The 27,586-nt window shown below is 45.0% G+C and overlaps 1 long non-coding RNA gene across 9 annotated transcripts in view; it reads right to left on the reverse strand.

Moving 5' to 3' along the window:
* Nucleotides 1-17,700: 17,700 nt before the first annotated feature.
* LOC140641833 (uncharacterized) overlaps nucleotides 17,701-27,586 on the reverse strand; it is a 63,918-nt gene continuing 54,032 nt past the window's right edge. For 3 of the 9 annotated variants that reach the window (XR_012038439.1, XR_012038437.1, XR_012038438.1), the window contains exons 3-4: nucleotides 25,089-25,179; nucleotides 17,721-20,543 (exon numbers count right to left, since the gene is read on the reverse strand). This is a non-coding gene — a long non-coding RNA (uncharacterized lncRNA). Of the gene's footprint in view, nucleotides 23,249-25,088; nucleotides 25,184-27,586 lie in introns of all 9 variants that reach the window. The other 6 variants (XR_012038442.1, XR_012038440.1, XR_012038443.1 and 3 more) reach the window with 4 other exon arrangements.

Raw genomic sequence — 27,586 nt, forward strand, 5'->3', positions numbered from 1 at the left:
TCAGCTAGGTCAGCAAAAATGAATACATTCTCTCCCTTTCTTCCTCTTTCTAATTTAGAGAGAATAATCACAGCCTTGAACCCTTGTCCCGTGTCCTGAGCAGAATTAAACAAGTTCCATGCTCATTAAGTTCTTTGTGTTCTGAAGGAAACAGGGGGAAACTGTTTGTGATGAGAGATAAACTGTCCTTTGGAATCGGAATTACTGTTTCCAGGCTGCAAGAATGGAGATGAAAAAGGCTCAGAACAGCAGGGCACACATGACCAAAATGAAGGAACCAAGAACTAGGCTCGATTGCTGAGAAGACATAAAGGACAGAGAGGTGGTATAAGATTGCTCAGTCCCATGTCACTCATGCCAGGGCTGATGCATGCTACTTAGAAGTCTAGATTTTCTTTCTAGAAGACAAAGGTGGAATTCAATGAAAGTGGAGTCTGAGAAGTTGAATCGCTTTAGTGTGGCAAACTATGAGGAGAGAAGTGGCAATGACACAATGTGACAAAGCTGCAGTACATGACAGTGACCAAACATGAGCTTCCCTCTTCCCTGAGCCTCCTGACAGATCCCATGAGCCCTTCACCTCTACAAGTGTCACTTTCTTTGGTCTCAACTCTCTCCCAGAAAACTGCAGCCTCTTCCACTTATGGACACCATGGTCCCCAGAGATTCACAGTGAACTTTCATGAAAGAATAAACTACACTCATCATCTCTACTTATTGACGGACATCTCATTCACTCTTCAATTTGACTGAATTTTTTTATTCCCCTACTGCATCCAGCAATGCACTCACAGGGGCTTCCATGTGCAATGCCTGCCAAACACACAGGCACATTTCAGAATTGCTTTTCCTTGACACTGCTGTCCGTTCCTTCTAGAAACTACTTTAATCATGGGTTTTGGTGATACCATTTTCCCAGGTTTTTTTCCCTTTCCCCTTGAGTAATTCCTTGGGCTGTTTCCAAATTTTTCTTCCTCTGCGCATTCCTTAGGCTTGGTGGACACTAGAGTCCAAAGGAGAAGACTCTTCTCTATGCTTTCTTCACTGATGATATCTCATTTCCTTGATGGCTTCAGCTATTATCCAAACTACATGCCTAGGAGAGACTATTTCCTTGCCCCATCAGCCTCTGGAGATTGCTTGCATTCCTTGGCTCTTGGCCCCTTCCTCCAACTTCAAGGCCAGCAGTCCATCATCTTTAAATCTCTCTCTTCCCTCTCTGTGATCTCCACACTTGTCATCATATCTCCTCTAACTCTGACACTCCTGTGTCCCTCTTACAAAGAAACTTGTGATTACACTGGGCCTACCTAGAGAAACCAGGATAATCTCCCTGTCTTAAGGTTTTTAATTGAATCACATCTTCAAAGTCCCCTCTGCCATGTAAGGTAAAATTTACAGGTTTGGGGGATTAAGACATGAACATGCCCTAGGGAAGAGGGAAGTACATTATTCTATCTACCACACTATCTATGCTTGCTTTTTCAACAATGACACACTCTTTGCCAAGTTGTCCAAACTAGCAACCTACAGTCCTCTTTGAAGTTTTGTTCACCGCCCCCCCACATCTAAGCCACCACCAAATTCTACAAACTCCACCTGCTAAATCTCCCTCCATTATTCCTCAGCACACCTACTTCCTCTGCACCGTCTGAACCTTTTCTGCTTGAGTCTACATAATATCAATTCCAATACTAAGTCCTGAGATAAAAATATATAAATCTTGAGACATGTTTGGGAAATTTTTTCCTGATATTTTAATAGGAAGATAAAGCACTGTCAGAGAGATCTAGGTATGCGTTCCATTGAGAGGAAGCTGTAGCAGAGCAGCAAGTCCTGTGGAAGAGAGATCCAGGGCTGATTTTGAGCTATGTCTGGCTGTTCTGTAACCCCTGACATCTGGCAAGTTATCGAATGTTCTAATTCTTGGTTTCCTCGTCTGTAATACCTAACTTATAAGTTATTCAGAGACTCAAACTGCAATGACGTAGGTATTTATACTGTTCATATGTAAGTTGTTAGTAACACACTTTTGATTCAAAGGACAAGCCATTATATAATAATGTCAGCCAGAGCCTGGAAACATTTTAATATTCAAAAACTCAGCTGAGGCAGGCTCAAGCCAGTAAGCACCAGCTTGTCCGTCTCTCAAATATTTACAACGAGGCAAGGAGCAACTTTCTGCTCATTTTTATCTAGGGGTAGATTCCATTGTTATTTTTATACAATTGGAGAGGCACTCCTCAGGAAAAATAACACTGAATCATGAATACAACATTCATTATAAAAGGGGGGGATCAACTTAGAATGCGAAATGAAATCACATACACAAAAAAATAGAAAATCTTTCTTTGCAAATATTAGAGAATCACACGACCATGTGAAAGAGGTCTGAGCAAGTGAGTAGCCTCGAAGCTTAAATTTTCACAGCTTCAGAGTAAATCTCTTTCTGCTTTGTCTATTCCTGTATAAAAAGGATCCACAGTCTCTATGTTCTTGAACATCGCGGTTACCCCCAACCCTGACACATATAAAAAAAACTTCCTTATTTGCAAAATTGAGGTGCTAAATATACTACTAACAAATGTTACAAATAAATGTCACATGGATTCTGTGGCTTGCTAAGAATTAAACATTCCTGCTCCAAATTCGTTTCAGTACTGCATTAACACAAATCTGACTGGTATGGGGATTCATTCTAAATTCCAAACAGAGCTGTGAGGAACAACAGAGAAAATCTTTGCTCCTTAAAGGACTAGATACACCTACCAAGAGGCAGTCGAACTTGTGTAACTGCTACACATCCCAGCGTAACCAAAATAAGTAGTAAATAAACTGTTCTATTATTTTTTTCAAAAATGGAATTCATGGAGTGAATGTCACCTCTCCACGCCATCGGTTCGAATGGATAGGTACAGGGCATTGCTGTGGATGCCATAGTGCTCTCGCCCAGCTCTGCACTCTTCAGAGCCAAAACATCATTCCCTGGAAGATGGGGATGTCAGTCATACCCCTCACTGGGGATTGCCCTCAGCTTCGGGAAACTGCCTCTGGTATGGCTACATCCTCTCCTGCTGATCTGCTGCAATGCAAGGCTACAAATGCGCAGCCCTTTGCCTCGGTTTGGAATAACTCTGAAGAGCCATCCTAGCTCCAGAGCTTCCCTGGGACCTGCCAAGGTGCCACTGGCAACCACATTGGGAGGGCAGCTCCTCCTTCTTCCCAATCCTGCCTGCCTCACTGTGTGATTACATGTATACCACCTGAGAGCATGTCCTCATCAACTCTTATCTCAGAGTCTGTTTTTAAGAAACCAATCTAAGACAGTAGACACCAGAAGTGGTCCTAAAAGGCACACTCCAAAATGAGATCAGAAATGGATCACTCGATGGATGGCTGCAGAGAATGTTAAACTTTTAGCCCCAGATTTTCTACACGAAGTAAGGGCTGAAAAGGGAAGGAGTACAATAGAAGCAGAGGTGGAGGCTCTGACTGAGCCCAACAGCATGGCTTCCAAGGCATCAAGGATGATCTTGCTGTCACCATTACCAATACCTAGAAACAGAAGCCAATAATAAGCCCCCAATGTGGTACTGCCCTTCAAGAAAACCAGTCAGCCACTTGGAGGTAAAGTGACTACATTCCTTTGTATGTGATTACAATTCCACCCCTTTCACTATGGAAAGAGCAGTGATGCATATTGACTGAGGTCCATCTATTTTCTAGAAATGGGTTTGTCCTTCCTGCCTGCAGAGCCTTGGTCAGCACAGTTATCTAAGAAATCACAGAATACTTGATCCGCTAACATGGCATTCCACACAATACTGTCTCAAATCAAAGGCCCTATTTTTCCAGGAACAGAGGTGCAACAGTGGGCATATATCCATGAGAATCCACTGTTCCTTTCACAATCCATACTCCTCAAAACCCACTGTCCTGACATGGTAGATGAGCCTCTTGAAGGTTCTGCTGAGGTGCCATCTTGGAAAAGATATCCTGCTAAGATGAAGCACTGTCCTCCAGGAGGTGGTTGTACCCTAGATCAGTGATCCTTTTATGGTGACATATCCTCAGTAGATAGAAGATGTGGATTTGGGAGCCAAGGGATGGAGTCTAAAGTGATAATTGAGCCAGGGCTCAATTACCAGGATCCCCTGTGATGCACTTGGAGGATTTATACTTCCCATCCCTGAAGTCTGAAGCTCTACGGGTCTAGAGATCCTGCTTCCCTTAGGGGAAATCCTTCCACTTGGAAACACAATGGAAATCCCATTGAACTTTAAGCCCTGGCTACCACCTGGTCACTTTAGGATCCCCATACCAAGAGAAGAGCAAACAAGGAAAGAAACCACCACATTTACAGAAGTAATTGATAGTGATCAACAGCAGGAAGAAGTTGCTGAGAAATCAGCTATCAACCTGTCGATTCTTAGTCCATGATCTTATCTTTGTAACTACTTCTAAGATATTTTCTTTACCTTTGGTGCTCCGAAATTTCAGGGGCAGATATCTTTTTACTGATCTTGCTTGACATTATTAAATCTGAGCATTGGTTTTTCTACACCAGCCAATGTTGGAAAATTTCTCAGGTACTATCTCTTCAAATTTGGCTCTGTCTCTATTATCTCATTCCGGAACCCCAGTTTAACATATATTGGATACCACTAATCAGGGGCCATTAAGTTAAATTTATACTTTGTGGTTATTCTCAAAAGAAAGATACACTCTCATCCCTCCAACTCCTTGCCAGGCCACTCTACTCCAGTCAAGTCCAAAAAAGGTCAAGTATACTGCTCTCTGCTCCGTGGAGCTGGTCTTACTTCTATCATGCATTCAGCAGAACTTGGTGGATTTCTGTTTCTTTGCAATACTTTCTATAATCACTTCTCACAATGCTCAAGGCCTGGACCTTGTCTCCTATGGTCTGCTTCCCTGACCTATTAAAACTAAGGACCCAGCTAAGATCTGCAGAGTCCATCAGGCAACCAGCACTCATTTACACCTCTGGCATCACCCTCTCTTGTATTTTTCTCTAAGTGTTTTTCTCCCTTCACCACAAGCTCAGTCATGCTTTTACAAAATGACCCGATTTAAGTCTCTAGGTTACCTCTACTAGGAGTCCTTCTCTGCACATCTCTTCTGCCATATGGTTATAAAAAGATGTTTAAAATCTCTCATTTTTAATAATTTCCAAAATTCTCAACTAATCTTTTGATCCTCAGAAGACCTGATTTACTACCTTCTGACTCTACAAATGGGACAAGTTAATTCACTTGCCCTTTCCTCGGCTCTCTGTAAGCAAATAGAAGAGACGATGATCTTACTTCACAGGGCATTGTGAGGACTAAGTGACCCTAATCTCTATGCTAGTGCAAACAGGGGCACAATCTTATTTACTCTCAGTGTGAGCCATGCTGTTCAATTAGAAGGAACTTGTGTCCTTTCAGGGCTAACTGACCACATTCCTTCTCTAGCAATTACAGATCTGCTGGGCTGCTCTGTGTCCTCTGACACTTCCACTAGAACAACCAGTGGAGGAGTTACCATAGCAGATGGAGCCAGGACTCGAGCTGGCCACCCCTTGCAGAGGTCTCTTAGTTTTTCCTGAGGTGAAAGGCATTCAGGACATTTGTTAAATGTTCATCCACTTTGCCAGTTTTACCCAAGAGTTGATTCTATTTCATGTTTTCTTTCCTTTTTAAAATTTTTATGAAGCAACTGAAGTTGTACGCATTTCTCATATGTTCTCAGAACTGCTGAAGTTTCTTTCTCATGTTGTAGCTTGTTGCTGCTAAAATGACCATGCTGTTCTTTGCAAACCAGGCCAATCTATTCGCATATCAAGAACCATCCTGGAGTGATTAATGTCCCCGCTGCATCATCCTAGCTTAATTCAAATATAAATGAATGGTAGGTACACACAAGGGCTTTCCATTCCCTAAGACAAAGCTTAAAAGTCTAATCCTCTTCGCAACTTTCCCTAACCTTCCCCCACCACCCCCAGACAGATAGTCACTTTCTCCAGGGCCCTCCCTCAGGACTTCACGCAAACATTATCTTAAAAGAAAAAACAAACCTTATCCACTTTGGTTTGGTGTCTTGTCCCTATTTGTTTACATGACCCAGAAGATGTTCAGTCTCCTAAGAAAGGGCACCTAGCATAGTGCCTACCACATAGGAGGTGACCAATATTTACTGGGTCAAAACAAGAACCTTTTAAAGTTCAGTTATATTACAAGCCTACAATTACATAAGATTACTGCTTAAATTCAATGAAACTAATATAAAAAATGTCAAGGCATAACTACTATATCCTAGTTAAGAGATAGTACTCTCTGGGACACCTGGGTAGCTCAGTGGTTGAGCATCTATGTTCCGTTCAGGTCGTGATCCCAGGGTCCTGGGATCAAGTCCCGCATTGGGCTCCCCGTAGGAAGCTTGCTTCTCCCTCTGCCAATGTCTTTGCCTCTCTCTCTGTGTCTCTCATAAGTAAAATCTTTAAAAAGAGAGAAGGAGAGAGAGAGAGAGAGAGAGAGAGAGAGAGAGAGAGATAGTACTTTCTAAATGTACTTGAAACGCTTTGAGGCATAACATTTCCTGAATTCTATTTGGTGTTATTTGGATGGCTTGATTATGGGGTGCTTTTTCTGAAGGAGGAATTAACTGTATTGCATCCACAAATGCCAGAGCAAGAAGAGGACTTTGAAATTGTGCAACTTGACGATGTCTATTTCCTTTCCGTGCTTTATTTTCTTCAGAGTACTTATCATGGATTCAAAGTATATAACTTTAATGTTTCCAGACTCTTTTTTCTATCTCGGTTGTTAGATTATCAGTTCCATGAAAGCTGGACCCTTACTATCAGGGTAAGGCAGGCCCTTACTGCCATGGTCCTACCTCTTAAAATAATGCCAGAGGCATAGCAATGTCTTACAAAAATATTTGTTGGATGGATGCATGAGGAGATGTAAGGATGGATGGCTAGGAGGATGGATGATGGGATGGATGAGTGAGGAGATGGAAGGATGGGTGGTTGGGTAGATGAATAGGAGGGTGGGTGGGGGGATGGATGGATGGATGGTGTACAGATGTGAAAAGGGAATTGTAGGCTTAGACTCAGGTATTCTTATTCCCGGTCCAGCATCCTTTTACCTTAGAACAGTGCCCCATCTTTATGTGAAATAGTTCAAATCCCCAGAATTAAATCTCAAAAATCTCCATCTCATCCCTTTTTTGAAATTTCTGGTGGGTTGCCATAGTCCAAGTTCAAAAATTCTCACCTGTAAATACATTTCTCTGTCTTAGACATGCATCATACATACATACATACATACATTAGAATGACATCAGCCAGGTATTCAAAAAAAAAAAAAAAAAAAAGGAAACTCTTTCTGCAGATGTACTGATGAAAAAGCCCAGGAGCACCCAGCCATTCATTTACCCAGTGAACATTTAGGGAAAGCCTATTATGTGCCAAGCCATAGTTCTAAGTATTTGGTTACTTCAGTAAACAAAACAAACAAAAATCCCTTTCCCAGTGGAGCTTAAGTTCTGTTGGGAGAGAGGGATGGGGAGATGGACAAAAAATCACCATAATGAGTAAATTAGATAGTTTGGCTGGACAGTGATAGATGCTGTGGAAAATAATAGAGCAAGGGAAGGGGGTGAGAGCGCTGGGAAATACCATTCTCCCCGGGCCACTGGGTCAGCAATGATCTACAGAGGAACAAGGACATAGACATGGAGATGTTCAGGGAAGCCAGAGAGAGTTCCACCGCACATCTCACACCCACACACACCCACACACACCATACACACCCCACACACCCACATACACCCACACCTCCCCCCCCCACACACACCCAGACAGGCAGACACATACACAATCACAAATCATCCATCCATACGGGAAGCTGACTTATGCTGAGCCCAAAAGGAAGCCCTAGAGATGCACACACAGTACTTGCTCCCTAACCAACTGGCTGTGCATCTCCTCCTTTGCTTGGATCCTTTGTAACATTTCCACCACAGGCGTACCCGGCCTTCTCTCACATTTTCCGGAACAAGGCCTTTGCCCTTATTCAATGCAGCCAGCTTGATTTTCAGACATCTGGGGTGGTTCTTGCATTCTTGAGTTAATCTAAGTGAAATCTGCCTTCACAGTTTCCATCCACGGCCCTGGTTGAGCAGACATGGGAGGAAGTGGGAAGGCACGGAAGCTCTGGAGCAGTCAAGGCCTGTGTTTGGCCACAGCCCCACTGGTGCCGAACAAAGGGACTCCCTGCGAGGCGCAATGTTTTCAGACCCTCGGTTTCTCATTTATAAAATAGGGATAACAGTTGCATAATTGGGGCTCATGAAATACTAGTTCCTTCGTCTTGCCACTAATCTGAAGACCATATTTACCAAAATAAAAATAGCCCAGCCTGTGCCTTCAAGGGGCAGACCGATCTTCCAAGCATCACCTGTTCCTTCAGCCACTGCTCCTGTATAACAGACCGAAGTCCTCTCGCTTCCAGGCATGCCTCACTTTGCCTCTACTTGTCCCACTGTCTAGCCTTCCCCTATTTAGATTAATTGGGCTTAGGAGGCATCTTTTTGAAAAACTACCTCTAACCTCAGGTTGGATCAGAGCAGCCTGGGTAATGGAACCATCTAGACTTAGATTCAGGAGTCCACGGGGCCCTGGTCCAACTCCATATCCAGTTCCCTGTGCAACCTTGGTCAAGTCATTTTCCTTCTTGAGGACTTGACTGCTCTATTTACATGGTGAGGGACTTAAATGAAGTAAGTTTGTACACTTTGAGTTGTAGCTCAGATGCCCTAAAATTCTAGAACTCGGAGGTGGAGGGAGAGGCGGTGGCGAGGGGATCCATCCTGAACCCTTGGTGACATACCAATTCTTTGATAATTATGGCTTCAAGCCGAAAAGTGTTCTGGGCACTTTTATAAGCATTCTCACTTTATTATTTTGAAGCGTCAGCAGTATTTCCGCGTGGTAATGCAAATGGCCCCGGATTAATACCAGGGAATGTTCTTGGAGCTTCCTGCTCACTGCCACCTATAACTGCACCTGTCTCTTCCAAAAAAAAAATTTTACTTCTTAATTGCAAGGCCTGCACTGAAAAATAGAATTGAATCTAGCATGTGGAATGAGAGATGTGTGAGTGTCTGAGGGTATGTGTGTGTGTGTGTGCGTGTACATGTCATGTGTATTTGTCAAATTTTAAGAAAATGAGTCAGAAGCCATTTAAAATCTTTACCAAGATTACACAGCCAGAATTATCCTAAAAATTGTAATGAAAATCCAGAATTAAGTGAACCTAGCAAGATCAATTCCCAAAAGCTGCCTTTATAGTTGGCACGTCTCAACACCTGTTTTTCGACCTCCAGAGGCTCATTTCCTCAGTGGTTGCTCTAGAGTTTCTTCCCCTGGGAAGGGAGGATGGGGGACTAAAGGGGTCCCTCGAGGAGGGTAACGTTGGGGCAAGGGAAGCCACCTTCCTTTGTTTGGGTGTTTCGTCTGTAAGAGAAGAACCTGGCTTATGGAAAACCTCTGGATCCCCAACTTGCCATCTTCCAAAATCAGGAAGAGACATTCACTCAAACCAGGTGGGGAAGGGCAGTTGGCAGCACAAGTCTGAGTTTGGGGACAGCAGCATTACCTGGAGCCCCTCAGTGGGAAGGCGGTAGGGACTGCCCTCCATTCCCCCTGGTTCCTCCTCGGTGCAGGTTGGCTTTAATAGGTCTCGACTGGCTGGCTCAGCCTCTCCCACTCCTCCCTCTTGGCTCCATGTCCCCAATAGCAGCAGAGAGTCGAGGATCACCTTGACATCCGGGGCTCCAGGATTGCCAGGGAGCAGAGCCAGGGTGGGGGAACAATGCATCATTCTCATGGTGGGTGGCAGGCTTAGAGGCCCACCCTCTTCATGGGACCTGTGGCTTGGGGCTCTCCAGATCTGCAGAGTGGCCCCCGAGCCACCTCCGTGGTCTGTGTTCACCAGGGGAAGCCCTGTTGTGATCGCTTGGGAACAAGAGAAGGTGGCCTCACCTAGAACTCAGGCCTCGGAGAACTTGGATAGGAGACTCCGATGCCTCTGGTCCTTGGCTCTCCCTTCACTCCTGGGCTCCTGCACCCAACCTCCAGGCCAGGATTGCTGCGAAAATGTCACGGGTGTTACTGAGTGGATCCAGAAAAGGAACCAAACTAAAATGACCAGATGGAAGTGCTTTCGGGTCTTGATCCATCTGGTAGCTTTCCCACTGGTTTGTCGGAAATTTTTGCTGCATGATCCCCTCACTCTAGATTTTTCTTTCGAAAGATACTTTTCCTCTGGTGCAGATGATAGACACCCTGCCTATGGGGCTCGACAGTCACTATCAACCAGAGCTTAGGAATATCAGTGTGGAGGAAATTGAGAACCGGGTGAGCCAGCCCAATAAAATATATGCTTGGAATGACTTTTATGTAAAACCAATTATATGTTAGGGGTCTGCTGAACAGCCTTGAACCCAGAGTTATGGGCGGGAATTGCCGTGTCCCCCCAAAAGGCATATGTTGAAATCCTAACCCCTATCATGACCAAATTAGGAGGTGAGGCCTTTGGGAGTAATTAGATCATGAGGACAGAATTTTCATGAATGGGACTCATGCTCTTATGAGAAGAGACCCCAGAGTGGTCTCATCCCCTCTCTGTTGTGGGGAGAATATAATTTAAAAAATGAGCCTATCTGCAATCAGCAAGAGAGCTCCCACCAGAACCTGACCATGTTGGCACCCAGATCTCAGCCTTCTAGCCTCCAGAGCTCTGAGAAATAAATTTCTGCTGGTTATAAGCTTCCCAGTCTATGGTGTCCTGTTATTCTGAATAAGACACCCAGTAATAGGCTCACGTAAGAAGTGGTAAGTAAATGAATTAATCCAGTGGCTTCCCAAGCATTCGCACAGCCTCCAAAGCCCTACTTGATCCTAGGCAGCCCCTGGGTGCCTGCCCAACCTCATCAACAATCAGTGTTGACTTCTCTTGCTCCACATGCCACACTAGCCTTCTCGCTATTCCCACAACATCAAGCAGCAGGACCTGACCTCCGAGCCCTGCTCCTTCCTCGGCCTGTGCCGTTCTTCACGAGATGCCCAGGGCTCCATCCTCCCATCCCAAAGGCCTCAGTACAACCTTCCCCGGCCAGACGACTTACCATAGCAGCTGTTCTCCCTCCATCTCCGTGTCTGGCCTTACTCTTTATTATCACATTAATCACTATCTGGAGTTGGGTTACAGAGCTTTCCATTATTTTGCATCTGACTGTTCCACCAAAGACATAAGCTTCATGAGGCCAAGGGTTTCAGTTCTTGTTTGATCTTCAATGCCTGAAATAGTACCTGGCATACGGAGTCCTCTCAATAAATACCTGCTGGATTGGTTTTTAAAGGCTAACAAGTGGATTTTTTTACTGTCTTATATTTGTCAGATACCATGGTGAACATTTTCAGGTATACAGTTTCACGAGGGCCCTCTCTATTTGCTTTTTATCACCCCCCTCCATCTCCTTCCACCCGTCTTCCCACCGGCTAATGGAGTTTATTGCCTCGCGGCCTATGATTTCAAACAGTGTTGTCTGGTTTTTCACCCACAAAATTTAACACACTTATTTCTTCTTGTCCATACCTGTCTCGCCCTAGATCTTATGCTTCCAGAAGATAGCAGCATGTTCTTGTCCATCTCTTTTCCCAGAGCTGAGCCAATTCCCAGGCATACCTAAGAGTTCTCTACAAATGTTCACTGAATGAATGAATAAATGAAGGAGTGACCTTGCATGTAAAGAGAAAAGAATAAGCAGAGGCAGAGAGAAGACAAGTATCTGACTCTTTTTGGACTTTCAGAGGCAGAGTGTTTGAAAATAGAATTTAGAATCAGTCAGATTTAGATTTGAACCCATCTTCACCACTTACAAATTCTTTAGTCTTGAGCAATTTACATATCCTCAGCTTTGGTGTTCCCTTCTGTAAGCCAGGAATAGATCCTCCTACTTAAGGATTAAGTAATATAATGTAGGTAAGTATCTGGCATGCCAGTTCCTTTCTCCCCCGTGTGACACGAAATGGCTACACATTCTCAGAGTGGGATAACCAATCTGGTTGAATTATAGCTCTGGGGAGGAGTGAGAGAATGGGAACGGAGAAGCTGATTACCCATCTGTCTCTATGATGGCTTTCTCTATAGGTGATTTTTGTCACTTGTACATTGGTGACAAGAGATGCAATTCTTGGGCCAGCGAGAGTTCCTCCCTATTGCTTTAGCACTGAGGGTCCCTTCAACCTGGAAGTGCATGGACGTTCAAGATCTTTCTATGATCACATGAGGAAGACACATATACAAATTTCTCCGAGGGCCCTTTCTTTGAGTTTAATTATTTGTCAAATAACAGAATCTTAAGGGGCCTTGGAAGGATCTAGCTTCAGTCCAGCATTTAAAAAGTCTTTCAACATTCATTTGTTTTGGCTCTTTAAATTTTTTCTCTCAAAAGAAGATCCTGCTGCTGCTGCATGATCTATGTGTACCTGTATCTCATAATCATGAGAGGAAAGATTTCTCGAAAATGAAACAACTATTCTGCTTATAAAGTTGCTTTACAACTTTAAAGGGGGGTTGCTTAGGGAACCAATGATCACACCTCTCCCTAAGAGTTCTGAACCTATTAAGAAAGAAACACTGGGGTCAAACAAGAGTCTAGATATTAGTGTTATTGCTGGGAAAGTGGTATTGGAGAATGTGACATGAGAGGTTCCTGTGAGCTTCTATTCTTTTTTCCTAAGTTCTAGATCTTGAGACCCGCACCTGAAGCAAGTCAGGCCTGACAGCTTCCAGCTACAAGGAGCATCATTACGTGTTTCAATGAATATAGAAAAGTCAAGAGACAAAGGCCACTCCTGAGTAGCATCATTTTATCCCATCCAAAAATGCTCTCCGGACCAAAGTAGACTTCTGAGGTCTCACCAATCAGAGATAGGAGGCAGGAAACCGAGCCATACTTTTAAGTAGGAAGTAGTTCCTATGTCACAGTCCAGAGGAAGATGCGGGTGGGGGTGGCTACTGGTTGTTCTGCTGCCTTTATCTTGCCTTAGTAGATCCCTGGCCCCTCATGAATTATTCCTTCAGAGTATGGCCGAGCATATGGCCTCCTTCTAAGCCAATCCTTATTTACACCATACCGGCTCTCTTTAGTTCTTCCCCACATTTTCTTTTTCAGAACCAGTGATTATTTTTGTCATCTTATCCCTGGATCTTCTCTAAATTCCATACTTTTTAAGTCAGGAGATCCTCAGAAATAACTGCTAATGCTAAGATCAACTATATGAGAATTAGATTTTCCAATAATAGGAAAATTTTCTCCACACTGTCTGATGCACAACTTATGGGGACTTATGGGGACTCCGAGTACTTCTTTCTGTTAAAAAAAAAAAATTGATTGATTTAGAGGGAGAGAGAGAGAGAGAGCAGGGGGAGGGACAGAGGGAGAAGGAGAGAGACTCTTCAGCAGACTCCCTGCTGAGCACAGAGCCTGATGCAGAGGGTTGATCACATGACCCTGAGATCATGACCTGAGTGAAACCAAGACTCAGAAGCTTAACCAACTGAGCCACCCAGGAGCTCCTGAGCACTTTTTTCTTATTCAGTAAACAGTAAACAGCCCTCTTCTGAGCGGCTGCATTGTAGTTCCCCCAATGGCCTTCACCGATCCATTTGGCCAACCCCAAGGGTAAAGAACACCCCTAATTGTAATCCAGTTTTCCCAAGGGCTTGCTCTCATACCAATTTACATAAAAGTATAGCTGCCCTTCAAGTATCAAAGATGCTAAATAAATTGCTGAATAAACTGCCCTTCAAAGATGTTAATTAAGTTGCTGAATACTTCAACTTCCTCCAATTCACTCAGAGGAGAAAAGAGCCCCTGAATAGCCACTAAGCACCTGACCATGTTCAGACTCTAATTTCTTTTTTTTTAATAAATTTATTTTTATTGGTGTTCAATTTGCCAACATATAGAATAACACCCAGTGCTCATCCCATCAAGTGCCCCCCTCAGTGCCCATCACCCAGTCACCCCCACCCCCTGCCCACCTCCCTTTCTACCACCCCTGGTTCGTTTCCCAGAGTTAGGAGTCTTTCATGTTCTGTCTCCCTTTCTGATATTTCCCACTCATTTTTTTTCCTTTCCCCTTTATTCCCTTTCACTACTTTTTATATTCCCCAAATGAATGAGACCATATAAAGTTTGTCCTTCTCTGACTGACTGACTTACTCAGCATAATACCCTCCAGTTCCATCCACGTCGAAGCAAATGGTGGGTATTTGTCATTTCTAATGGCTGAATAATATTCCATTGTATACATCAGACTCTAATTTCTGAGAGCCATGGAAGCACATGAGCAATTCTGGAAATGAGGACTGTGGTCCCAAGGACCAGGAGATAAAAGTTTAACTAACAGGAGATCGGAGGCGATCTGCTGAGGGTAATGAGGACCAAACACATGACAATTGTCTTTTGGAAACTAATAACAATTATGGCAACCAAGATAATAGCCCCTACATGATATTATACCCTGAGTCCTTCCTTTTCTTGGGGAACCTTGGGTCTCCCTCAATTATCTTGCTAATCAAAGAGGCAGTTGATGTTAGGTAGACCAAGCACTAAGCTTGGTATCAATTTTCTGGTGCTAGCATTCTCAGAGCTGTGACTTTGGGCAAATCACCTTATTTCTCTGAGCCTCAGCTTCCTCATCTGGAAGTTGGGCATGATACCTATGTCACAGTTTGTTGTATTGTTCAAATGGGATGATGGATACAAAAGCGCGTCGGAAACTGAAGAACTATGCAAACTGAAGGTATTTTTATTGCTAATAGCAGTTATTATTCCCCCATCCCTGCAAGGCATATAAAGGGATGAATATTACATTACCCATTTTACAGATGAGAAAATAGAGGTGCAGAGGCCCAAGTGATGGTAATGTTGGAAAATACCATGTGCATCAGAATCAGGTGGATCTGAATCCCGTATTTTATTTTTTTTTATTATTTAGAAAAGATTTATTTTTATTTATTTATGATAGACATGGAGAGAGAGAGAGAGGCAGAGACACAGGCAGAGGGAGAAGCAGGCTCCACGCTGGGAGCCCAACGCGGGACTCGATACCCTCAATTCCCGGGACTCGAAACCGCTGAGCCACCCAGGGATCCCCTGAATCCCATATTTTAGCTATATGACCTGGGATTAGTTCCTTAACTTCTCTGAACTTCAATTTCTTTTATAAAATTGGTGTCTTGGGGCAGCCCGGGTGGCTCAGCTGTTTAGCGCCACCTTCGGCCCAGGGCCTAATCCTGGAGACCGGGGATCGAGACCCATGTCAGGCTCCCCACATGGAGCCTGCTTCTCCCTCTGCCTGTGTCTCTGCCTCTCTCTCTCTCCCTCTCTGTCTCTCATGAATAGATAAAATCTAAAAAAAAAAAAAAAATAGTGTTTTTGTGGGACTGGCCCAAGATAACACAAGGAAAACACATGATACATTTATCTAACACCTAAGAAGTGTTTAAGAAACGGTAACTGTTGTAATCATTTAATGAAGTCTGCTCTAGGTAGCAGGCTTGTTTCAGCCCTCGTTATTCTCCTGGAACTTTTAGTACTTTAATCAATGTTTTTGTTATTTCTGAAAGACCACGATCTGCAAAGCCCTTAACTACTTTTACTCCTTGAATCACTTTGTGTTCGTGGAATACATTGCCAAAAGGGAGAGAGGCAGTCACACAGTAGGAAGCTTAGGAGACTGTGTTTTAGCTGGACAAGCATGAACAGTTTCGCCTTTGGAGAGCCACAGGCTCCTATTGGTAGCAATGTTTAAAGACCAAGCTAATTGGTATCAACTATGTATTACGTAAAGCAAAAGTGTTCCCCCCCACACATCACTTAAAAATACGTTTTTCAATAAAGGAAAAAGTGATGTAACATGAGCCTTCACAGCTGTAAACAGAGAGGCTTGGAGCCGAGTGGCAGGGCACCCCAACCCTTCCTCTGTCTTTCCTAAATAACAAAAGAAAAAGGTTGGCTGAGACAGGGTGTGGGTGAGTGTACCCCACGGTTCTGGGCACTGTGACTCTCAGCTCCCATCTGTTGGCTGTCTGGGCTCCCCACACCTCTCCCACACTGCTGGGATAGGGTGCCACCATTTGTCAGAAGACTCCAGACAGCCAGCAAGATAGTTCACTTAAAAACCTGTTCTGGGGGACGCCTGCGTGGCTCAGTGGTTGAACGTCTGCCTTTGGCTCAGGGCGTGACCCCAGTTTAAGGATGGAGTCCCACATCGGGCTCCCTGCAAGGAGCCTGCTTCTCCCTCTGCCTGTGTCTCTGCCTCTCTGTGTCTTTCATGAATAAATAAATAAAATCTTTAAGTAAGTAAATAAAAAATAAATGGATAAAAATAAAAACTTGTTCTGAGCCTCCTAGAGAAAGGGGCCCTTGGGTATTAACATCTAGGCACAGCCCAGGGCAGAGAGTCCCACTCTGATCTGGGCAGAAGAATAGTGTGTGTGTGTGTCCCTGTGTGTGTGATGTGTGTTTATGCAAATGTGTGCTAGTGTCTGTACATACGTGCTTGCGTGTGTGTATATACACACATACAACTTAGATTTCTCTGGAGTCCGCTTACTGCCTCAAGAGAGAAAGGCTGAGGTGAGGATTGGGGCCGACGTGTCTCCGGGAGGCCGGGGGTCTGGCTGCCTGCCAGAGCTCCCTCTGCCTCAGATGCATCTCTTGCCTTTTCCTCCTTGCTCAGTGAACATCTCGTCCTCCCGTTCTCCAGGCACCTGGCCTTTTCCAGCAAAACCATCCTTGATCTCTAGCACTTGGGCAACCCTCCCTAATTACAAACTCCAAAATCGTGTTCCTTTCCCTGAGTCAAGCATTCTCCTTTGTGGTATTTACCAGGAGCATGTTTTGACATTGCTCTGAGTGATCCTTTTGTCTCACTCACTGGGCTGCAGTCTTCAGTGGGAGAAGGGGCAATGCGTGTGGTTGCGGACCAGGGTGGCTGAGCACACAGCAGATCCTAGAAAAGATACCTGGTATTCCAGGGAGCCTTGAGTGGAGTCATCCCTACTCTCTGCCTACAGTACCTCCTTGTCTAGTGGGCAGGGGAAGCCTGCAAATAGATCCTTACAGTCGAGTGTGCCAAGGGCTAGGGTGCAAGTTTTTACTAGCAGCTGTAAGATTAAATAAAGATAAGGAGAACTTTCTCTGCTCGGGCAATTCAGAATTCACCAGGGCAAGGGAGGTCTTCTAGGCCAAAGAACTAACAGCACATCCACAGAGGAGGGCCGTGGGAGGGAAAGCAGACCGGGGACTCCCCCGTATCTAAGAGCCAAAGTGATGTAGGCCTCAAGATGATAATGGAAAACGATGCCAGCGAGGGCAACTTGACTTGCATTCTTGCTTAAGAAGAGAAAGCCGATCCCCAAATTCTTTGATGGAAGCGAAGATCAGAACAATGGCCAACTGAAAGAATGTGGAAAATGGTTAAAAAAAAAAAAAAAAAAAAAAAAAAAACAGCTGCAGCTCCCTGGACTCCCTAGAGCGGATGGTTTAGACCAGAGGTTCCCCCAGTGTGGCCCCCCCAGCCAGCAGCATCAGCGTCACCTGGGAACTGGCTAGAAATGCAAATCTGCAGGTCCTCCTCTAGGACTACTGAATCAGAAAGTCTGGGGGTGCAGCCCAATCATCTGAGCTTTAACAGACCAGCAGGGGGATCTGATGCAGGCTGCGGTTGGTGAGCTACTGGCTTGGTGGGGGGGCAGAGGGCTACAGCTTTTTCATATATTATATGTAATATTGTATATTATATAATTCACAGAGGTTGATAAATGAAGAAGCTCTTGAAAATAGCATTTTATTTATTGGCCAGTAAACAGGGGTTTGACATATTCAAGGAGCCTTAAGTCTTAAGCCACTATCCCTTCAGGGCCACTGAGCTTTGCCAGCAAAATCAGTGCCTCCTGTTGCAAGACAGGTACTTTTGCCCAACAGCGGAGAGGAGGGAGCCTTGCTCAGGGCACCAGCGCAAACCTGGGACCTCGTCCGGCCACAGCCTGCCAAGCCTGCCTATGGGTCTGGAAATCAGGACAAGACAAGATTCCCACGTACAAAATTAGATCTTGGAAACAGGTTAGTTATCTTGGACAGACTTAGCAGGGAGGAATGTTATCGCCGTAGAGATCTACACACAGATCTGTACGAAACTGAACTGAAACTCCGCAGTCTTTTAAGAGAAAGCCACCAGCCAGAGAGAGCAGAGGAGGTACAGGATGCCCGTGCTCCTCCCCGCATGGAAAAATCAAGAACTGGGCTTCTGTGGCCTATGTGAGGTTGACCTCTCCCTCCCCATGGCCATGGCCTACTTTCCGCTCAGGTCTAGGCGCATGCAGCCTTCAGGGGACACTTCTAGATGTACGGGCCTCCCGCAATCACCTGTCAAAAGGAAGGGACACGAAGTCCAGGAGAGAGTGGCCACTCGAGGTGTTTAACTTGCTTAGAGGCAGACTGTAATTACCCCGCGGAGTGACTGAATCAGCAAGGCACCGTGTATGGTGTTGCTTGACAACTGTGAAAGCAGCTCTGGATGTCGTGTAAATACTCTGTTCCTTCACCCAGGTCATTAACTTTTAGCACCTCATTCGTTGTTTGGCTGCCTCCCTCTCCTCGGTGATCTGGCCACTTCTGTGGCATAGGGCAGGAGAAGCACTAGGGGTTTCAGAGGCAGCCGGACGTGGGCGACACGCACCAGCTGGGTGACCTTGGGTAGGTCTTTTCGCTTCTCTGAACCCCAGTTATCTGGGAAAGCAAGAAAAGAGGAACCTGCCGTTTCTATGAGGATGGAGGGAGATGCTCTTTACAAAAAAGCAGGGACAATGACTGGTCCCCTCTAGGAGATCACCGGACCTTTTTGGTGCCTTTTCCTTCTCCGGGGTCCTTGTGAGACGACCTGAGATCATCAACGTGAAGGGCACTGACATACAAGTGTTGGTCGGCTATTGCTATTCTTCTTCTTTTTCCTTTTAATTTTTACCTCCAAGCTTTTCTTTACCATAGTTTTACTTTTCATAGGAATTTCACAATAGTAGCTTTAGAAAAGACACCAAGTGTCATGCCCACAGGTACCGCATGTCCCTTTTTTTTTTTTTTTACAGTTAAACTCCACTCCAAGGAGTTACCTGTGGTTTTGCAGTCAGGACCAGCTTTTGAGCCTACCTCGGTCTGTTGCTCCAATTTGTCCCCCTGGGAGAGGCCTTGGAGGTCCTTGTCACCCAATGCCCAAGCTGCAGCCACCAGGGACTTGTCCAAGGTCACATAACAAACCGCAGGAAGCACCAGGATTGAACTCACAGCTCCCAGAGCTCAGCTCCAAGATCTCTGCTCCTCTGTGTGTTTGAGTCACGCTCTCTGGACCCAGGAGACAGGCAAGCTCTAAATCGTCCTTTCCCAATCACAGAGGAACCTCTGCTTTGGCAAAGAATTCTCAGAGGTTGCTGACTTTGTGCAGCGTCTAATCCCGGAGTGAGGTGGGGAGGCTGGGGGGTGCAGGGGGGTGGGGGGGGGAGGGAGATCTTTGGGAGCTTAGTTCCTGTTTATCCGTATTTCATTCTTTTAGTCCCTGGGGCTATAATATCCATTTAGAAAGATTAAATCAAACAGGATTGGGGACAGAGAAAGGGGAGCTAAGGCAGAGGCAGGGAGAGAAGAACGTGGAATTCTCTAAGCATTAAAATAAAGAACCTAAGACATTCCTAATTCTCAAAGAGGTCTCACTTCTTAAAGACCAGCTGCTCCTTGGGCGATCACTGGCAGGTGAAAGCAGTTTGTGTGATTTTTTTTTTTTTTGTCCATGAACCTGGCTTTTCTTTCCAGCATTCTCAGGTGCACTGGAGCCCCTGGGAAGAGAGAGGACTTTTTCAAAAGACACTTCCACCTCCTAATCCCTGTGCCTACAAACCAAATATTGATCTATTTAGTAAACCAGCCGGTGGGAGGAGAGATTGTAAAGCCCTGTTTACTCAGCAGTTGGGCCCCCCTGACAGCTGTTCAATGGGGGATTATGATGTCACAGTGGTAATTACACTATAAACAAGGGATGGGGGGAGAAGAAAGCATGAAAGGAAACTGTGGGGCTAGTTACCAGGCAACCCAAAATACGTAACCTGAGACCCGACAAGCACGTTAATTTTCTTGCAAGCCTCCCAGATGTCCTCACTTTATGGCCAACGCTCAGTTTCAGTTTCAATTTGTTTATTTGCCCTTCTTTGGTCACAAATGTGGAGTTGAAAATCCTGGAAGAGAGGAGAGAAAGCCGAGAAAGATGGGAAAGGAGGAGGGCTTGTGCTTGCCCCCTGGGAGGCCGGCAAGTCCTGAGAGAGCTAAGGGGCTTGCTGGTGTCTTTTCAGAAGGAGGCGGAGGTCACTGCCCAAGGAGGGAGCTGAACCAGGTGCATCAGTGAACGGCACCTGAGAAAGTGACCCCGGGGGGGAGAGAGGAGAAAGGGGAAAAGGAAGAGAAAGTGAGATGAAGCCCGTGAAGTGAGAGGAGGAGAAGATTCCACTGTGGGTTCACCCCCGCCCTGCCCCGCAGGCTAGAAGGGGCCCCGGAGGCCCACAGCCCCACCTAGTGGTTGCCCCCACATCATCTTTCCTACCTGTCCTGACCAAAAGCTCTCTATAGGGCCGGGCAGCCTGGCCCCTTCTTCTTCTTTTTTTTTTTTTTTTTAATTTTATTTATTTATTCATGAGAGATACAGAAAGAGAGGCAGAGACAAGGCAGAGGGAGAAGCAGGCTCCATGCAGGGAGCCCGACATGGGACTCGATCCCAGGTCTCCAGGATCACACCCTGGGCTGAAGGCAGGTGCTAAAACCGCTGAGCCACCCAGCCAGGCCCCTTCTTTAGACAGCTTTATCCAGAAGGTACATTGTTGAGCTGAAATCAGGAAACGTAACTCACAGGCCCACAGGGACCCAGAAACAAGGACTAGGACACCCTGGGTTTTTCTGCTGGATTCTCATCCCATTCGCAGTTCTCCCTCCCAATGGGCTTTTGTTCTTGCTTTTGTTTTAATCGGGTTCTTTCCTCCCCCACTCCCTGAACAATTTTTCCATTTGTCCATGTTCCTCTTATAATCCGGGCTTTGAAACGAGACACCCGGTGGGGTGAGGTCTGACCTCAGGGAACTAAGCAGGATGGACCTCGGCACCACCTCGGGGCCCCTCTCTTTGCGGAGCAGTAGAGGTGTGATGACCCAGCCTGCGTGGCCTCCGCCGAGCTGACCGTGAGACTTGCAGCAACTCGGCCGCTGGTGTTGAAGTCATCCAAGTCATCCGTAGCTCAACACCTGCCGCGGTGACAGTATTTACACCACGGTTATTGGCAAACACAACAGATCAGGGCTTCGCTTCGCCATCCTCCAGACAGCGATTCAGCAGCTCGCTACTCCTGCTGGCCAGTCACCCCGGCTGGGATCCAATGATTCGCGGGGCACTGGCGGAGACTGTGGCCGGGGCGCCCTGCAAACCACAGGCCTCCACACAGAAGCTACAGTTGGAACCGGATTCTAATTCCCCTTGACTGTCTTCCACCCACATAGTGGCCACAAGATGCTGAAGGGCCAGGTTGGGGGTGGGAAAACAGGTCCCCCGACCTGGACGGTGGAGGCGGCTGCTGCTCTGGGCACCGGCGCCAATCCAGCAGCTGGTACAGTCAACTGCGTTTCTGCAACCTCGGGGATTCCATCACATTTCCTCTCCTCCTAAATTCTAGTAATAACGGTCTAGAATGACAGTTTGGTGACAAGGCTAAATTCCAGTCCTGGCTCGGCCACTCCTTCAGTATCTGATGGGAAGCCCCTGCCTGTCCTTCCCTGAGCCTCAGTTTCCCTCGCTGTCAGCACGGGGCTTGAGGCTGGGGACCTCTGACTGCAGATGACTTTTGCAGCTGGCTCCAGCGTGGGCCACGGCACCAGCAGCCTCACGGGCGCCCAGAGCAGAGCTCAGTCGTGGGGGAGGAACGATTTTCCACCCCATAATTCTCACTGTGTGGACTTGTTTCTCGCCCCCACTCCTGCTGTTGTCCTGGGGATGGTTTGTTTGTTGTGGCTCTCCTCAGATGCACTACGAGTCGGCCCCGATATTGCAGCCCTAGGCCACGTTCTCTCCCAGGGACGCTCACCCCAGTCCAAGCTGCTTCTCAGTCACTTCCTTAAACCCGGCCACCAAGCCTCAGACGTGGCACAGATCCGGGCAGCTTGGCAAAGCCTCCATCCCTCTGCGGAGATCTTCCCTTTGGCTCTCACCTGAGCCTTTCGCAAGAGAAGATGCGGAAGGGGGTGGGGGGGGTTCTTCTGCCAACATGATGACAACTTAGGAAGCGGCCCAGCGTTGCTGCTCTGCATCCTCAAGCTGCCTCCCTTTCAAGGGCCCAAGTTTGGAAGTTAGAGACTTGAACATCGTTTGCTAGCACATTTCTGATCTCCTCTCCCATCGCAGCTCCGCCTCCTGCAGCATCTGGACACTTCTTGCCCCCACTTCCCGGATCACTTGTCTTCCCACACGTGTCCCTGAGACTTGATTCCCCTGAGTGTCTGTTCCGATGGTACATCAGGCTTCCCTTTGACAACTCTGTGTGCATAGCAACGCTCCTTACTCCTCTCCCTTCCAGTTTAGCCTGTCAGCGTGTCGCTGTCTGAGTGATGTATTTACCTGCCTTTAACTCTTTCCCAAACCTTAGATCCATGAGCACAGGCGTTTTGTTTTGCTCACTTCTGAATCCCCAGTGCCTGGAACAGTGTCTGGCCCATGACAGATACACTGTAAATACTTGCCCAGTGAGCGGATATACAGTCAATCCTCCTTACTTGCATATTCCATGTTTCTGAATTTTCCCTAAAATTTATTTGTAACCCCCAAATCAATATTTATGACAGTTTCATGGTCATTCACAGACTTGCCCGGAGTGGTGGAAAATTTGCCCAGTGCACCTGTTCCCAGTGGAGGTTGAGCAAAGTGATGCTCTGCCTTCTTGTTTCAGCTCTCTTTTGTTTGCAGTCTACTTGGTGGCATGTTTTTCACATCTCTTGTTGGTGATTTCACTGTTTAAAATGGTCTCAGGCATAGTGCTGAAGGGCTGTCAGATGATCCCCAATGCTAAAAGGCTGTGACGTGCCTTATAGAGATAATACGTGTTTAGATAAGCGTCATCCAGGCATGAGTTATAATGCTATTGACCATGAGTTCAATGTTGATGAATCAACAATATGTATTAAATAAGGTGTCCTTAAACAGAAACACACATAAAACAAGGTTCTGTATTGATGGGTGATGAAAATGTTGCAACCAGAGGCTTGCAGGAACCTAACCCTGCATTTCCCCTAAGAACATTGGCTCCGTATTCTCCAATTCTGTGTTCACAGACACTTGATAGCTACCATGAATAATGAAAATCACGTGTACCTGGGTTTGAATTTTAAGTACTAACCCACTAAAAGCAGCAATTGAGTGATTATGATTCTCTGAATCTTAGATTCCTGTCAGTTGGTAATAATAGTGCCCATCCTCATAGCTGTTCAAAAGAGTAAGCTAGATGATTACTGTAACCAAATGCCTAGTACAGCATCTGGCCCATCAAGGATGGACCATAGTCATTCATTCCTCTTACCTTTCTTTTGTTCATAAACATATTTGCAATCCACAGGGAAAATACATTTTGCTTTCTTGTGTCATCAAAAGTATTTCTCCAGGTAGTTCTCAGGACTTTGAAACAGCCTATCAGCTGTCCTGATCCTTTCTCTTAGTGTTGGACATGAGCTTACACCAAATTTTGAATTATGCAATGAACAACTTTTTTTTTGTTAATGTCATTTTTTTTCTCTTTTTAAGGCATTTATGTCTTTACAATAAGCTCCCAGGAGTAGAATTACTAATTCAATGGGTACAAATGATTGGATAGCCCTGAAAGTAAGTTCTGATAGTGGTGATAAGAAGAGACTTCTTGGCAGACACTCTGCTGGGTGTGTGTGCACGGGACTTAGAGGTTCACCAAGTGATTCACCCATTTTCCTGCAGCTTTCAACTTCTCAGAGAATCTAGACCTGGGAAAAACCTTAGCAATTGCCTCATCATATCAAGAAGGAAACTGAGGTTGTAGGAAAGAAAGGTGGTATGACTAGTCAGTGCCAGATGAGGACTGAGCCCCAGGTCCACTGACTCTCAGATCAGTCTTCTTTCTACCACCCCTTGGCCATAATGAAAAGTAAAGTGTTTCTACTAGATGTACTAATGCTGCTTTCTCAAGCTTTTAGGACCTATTGCTTTGAGGAAAGGAAATGTGACAGAGACAGTATGTTTCCTACAGAGAAATTTAAATGTGCTATTCTGTTTATTTCTTCCTTTTTAAACTTCTGTGTCAATATAGTGTCAAATTGGATAAGACAGAGGTTTTGTGCTTAAAACAATGGTTCAATATCAGAGAGACCAACACAGAATCTAAAGCCAACCAGCACAGCTCTGTCTCTACACCTGTCATTGAAACTCTTCTCACTACATTCTTTCCATGGGAGGTAAAGACTACAACTCCCCCCGTAAGACTGTGTAACACACACTGAGCAGCACTTTTCTGATACAGTGATGGCATAAACCATCATGGTGGTAATTAATGGTTCCTAGAGAATGACAAGGCCTCGAGGAGTCGTCTGTTCTATTAATCCAATTTTCAAACCACGCTAAAACTTAGTTGTCTACATTGCCTCAAAAAGCTCCCTGTGATATCAGGATAGAACAAAGCAGAATTGGAACTACTCAAGAGTCCCAAGGAGCTTTTATGATTTTAGAAAATACAGCTGTTGTTCAGTCTCACCAAGAAAGAAAATTCCCCAGATATTCATGGAACCTGTCTCCATGCTGGGCCGATGGAGCCAATGATTCTTAGGTTGAAACTAAGTAAATAGTTTCACAGAGACTTATGCCTCAGTTACAGTCTTGAGTTGAGAATGATGAGATGGGCTTACCTGTCATCAGAAGAATTGCACTGATGTAAGAACAAACTTTCCATTTTCTCTCTATAGAAGCAAGAAGCCCCATGTGTTTGCCCAAGATTGCCTATCTTTAGGCAAGGGAAGGGAAGGGAAGGGTAAAGGAAGGGAGGGGAAGGAAAGGAAGAGAGAGGAGGAGAGAAAGGATAACCTTTTAGTTCCACAGAAATCTCTCATACAAAAGAAAAATATACATAGACCATATAAAAAGAAATGCATATCCCATTTCCTTACTTTTTAGTAAAAAATATTTTCTCTTAACCAAAACCTAAGAGTTCTTTTCTTTCCACTTGGATATGATTAAGTGTCTTTTATTCCAATCAGCAGCTATCTTGTATGTCTTGGATAAAGGGTCAACCTCTTCTCCCTGGAGCTAGCTCTTATTTTTCCATAAAGACACTTATCTACTCTAACATTGGTACCAAGGATAATAGCCAAGATTTTAGCTATGTTTAATAAGGATCCATCAGCAACTATGTGTCTAGTATCCAGCAAATACTCAGCTCGGTCCTAGGGAATTAGAGATGTACAAATCACTGAACAAAAATGTATTCAACTATTATTTAGCTCCTGCTCTATGATGACAGACATATTTCCATCCTAGATCCTGCCCTTAGGGATCTCAGAAGGGAAATGGTCAGATAAAGAAAAAAATTAATCTGAGTGACACAGGAATAGTAGAGAGGAGTGTAAGTTACAAAAATAATACAAAGGGAGAAAGAATTGTCAGGGGAGTAGGGGTGATCATAGAAGATTCCACTTAGAAGTTAACTGCTGGGCAGCCCAGGAGGCTCAGAGGTTTAGCTCTGCCTTTGGCCCAGGGTGTGATCCTGGAGATCCGGGATCGAGTCCCATATGAGGCTTCCTGCATGGAGCCTGCTTCTCCCTCTGCCTGTGTCTCTGCCTCTCTCTCTCTCTGTTTCTTTCATTAATAAATAAAATCTTTAAGAAAAAAGAAAAGTTAAAAAAAAAGAAAAAAGAAAAGTTAGGAAAAGAAAAAAGAAAAAAAAAAGAAAAAAGAAAAGTTGACTGCTGATTTGTAAGTTTTGTAGAATAATTAGGATGAATGACCTAGAAAGAGGAAGGACATGACAGTCAGTTGGAACCTTCAACATGGAGGCCTTGAGCTGTCATCCAACAGAGGGGACATTAGATTGGAGGTATAGGTAAAGGACCAATGATAAAGGCCATTGAATGTCATGGTGAACATTTTAGACTCTAAGAAGAGGCACCAAAAGGATTTTGAGAACTCCCTTGGGCAGCAATATGAAGGGTAAGCTGAAGGCATTAGAGATAAGATCTTACAGGGAAGAAGAGCTCTTTGGCATGGTCTTAGAGAGTAGAAGTGAGGCAGGGAGAGCAGTAAGGAAGGGAAAGCAGGGGAAACCATGTCAGGGTACTTGACCATAGATAAATTGCCCAAGAAGTGGAAATCCTATCCAACAGGTCAGCATTTCTTAGGAGGGATCAGAAAATGCCCAAGCCTGGTAACATACCATAGGATGGTCCTAGACAACTACCTCTAGTTTCTGAGCTTTCCTTTCTTAATCGATTCATAGTCCTTTAAATGAAAGAAAGCAGATATTGCTCATAAGTTTTCTCTGGATCTGTTGGATGCACAGCTCTCTGACTTGGAAGCGGTATTAGCAGAAATCATCCTAGGCTGAGTCTCACAGCAGAACGAATGCCAAGGTGAGACCCCATGGGCAACAAGGACTATAATATGGCCACTGTCAATTAGGAGGTAACTCCTCAAGGAAATATTGAGAAGCCAGGAACATAGCCTTCTTCCCTCTATGTCCCTAGTCAAAAAGCTAGAGGAAGCTGGACAGAGAATATTTGCTTGATGGGTTTCCTAGGAGGAAAGAGATAGTGAGACCACAGTAGCCTCCCAAGGCTCTGCTTTGGTGGGAAAGCTTTCACTTGAGTCTCTGCCGACTAATTTAGCAAATTATGTGTGTCTCCCTGAAAATGTAACCACTGGGAAAAGCTGAAAAAGGAAAAGTATACAAGGGTTTCAGACACCCAAAATGGGAGGAGGGATGTAGCTCCTGTGACATATATACATCCTATCCTCTTTAATCCTATTGGTTCTATTAGATGTCTCCTTAAAGAGTGACCAAGCGGACAATCCCATTCATAGTTCTGAATCAAAGCGATTGAGGCCTTATATGACTAAGGTAACCTCACTGACTGTACTGAATTCTATCCTAAAAGTTCAGAAGGGCATAAGGATAAAGTGGCTCAGTAAACAATGGGGCAAACAAATAAAGAGGGTTATAAACCATCATGCTAGGCGATGCACCATAGAATATACTGAGAGCATTGTTAAATTTTTTATTAGATCAGTCTTTGAAAGAGCATGCCTTGTTATTTTAATTTCAATTATTATAACTCACATCACTGGATTCTTGTTATACCAGCCCTACTACTTAAAAAAATTCACGACAATTGGCAATTCTTTTACCTGAAGG

The sequence above is a fragment of the Canis lupus genome, chromosome 10 (assembly GCF_048164855.1).
Source record: "Canis lupus baileyi chromosome 10, mCanLup2.hap1, whole genome shotgun sequence".
In the NCBI taxonomy this organism is placed as follows: domain Eukaryota; kingdom Metazoa; phylum Chordata; class Mammalia; order Carnivora; family Canidae; genus Canis; species Canis lupus.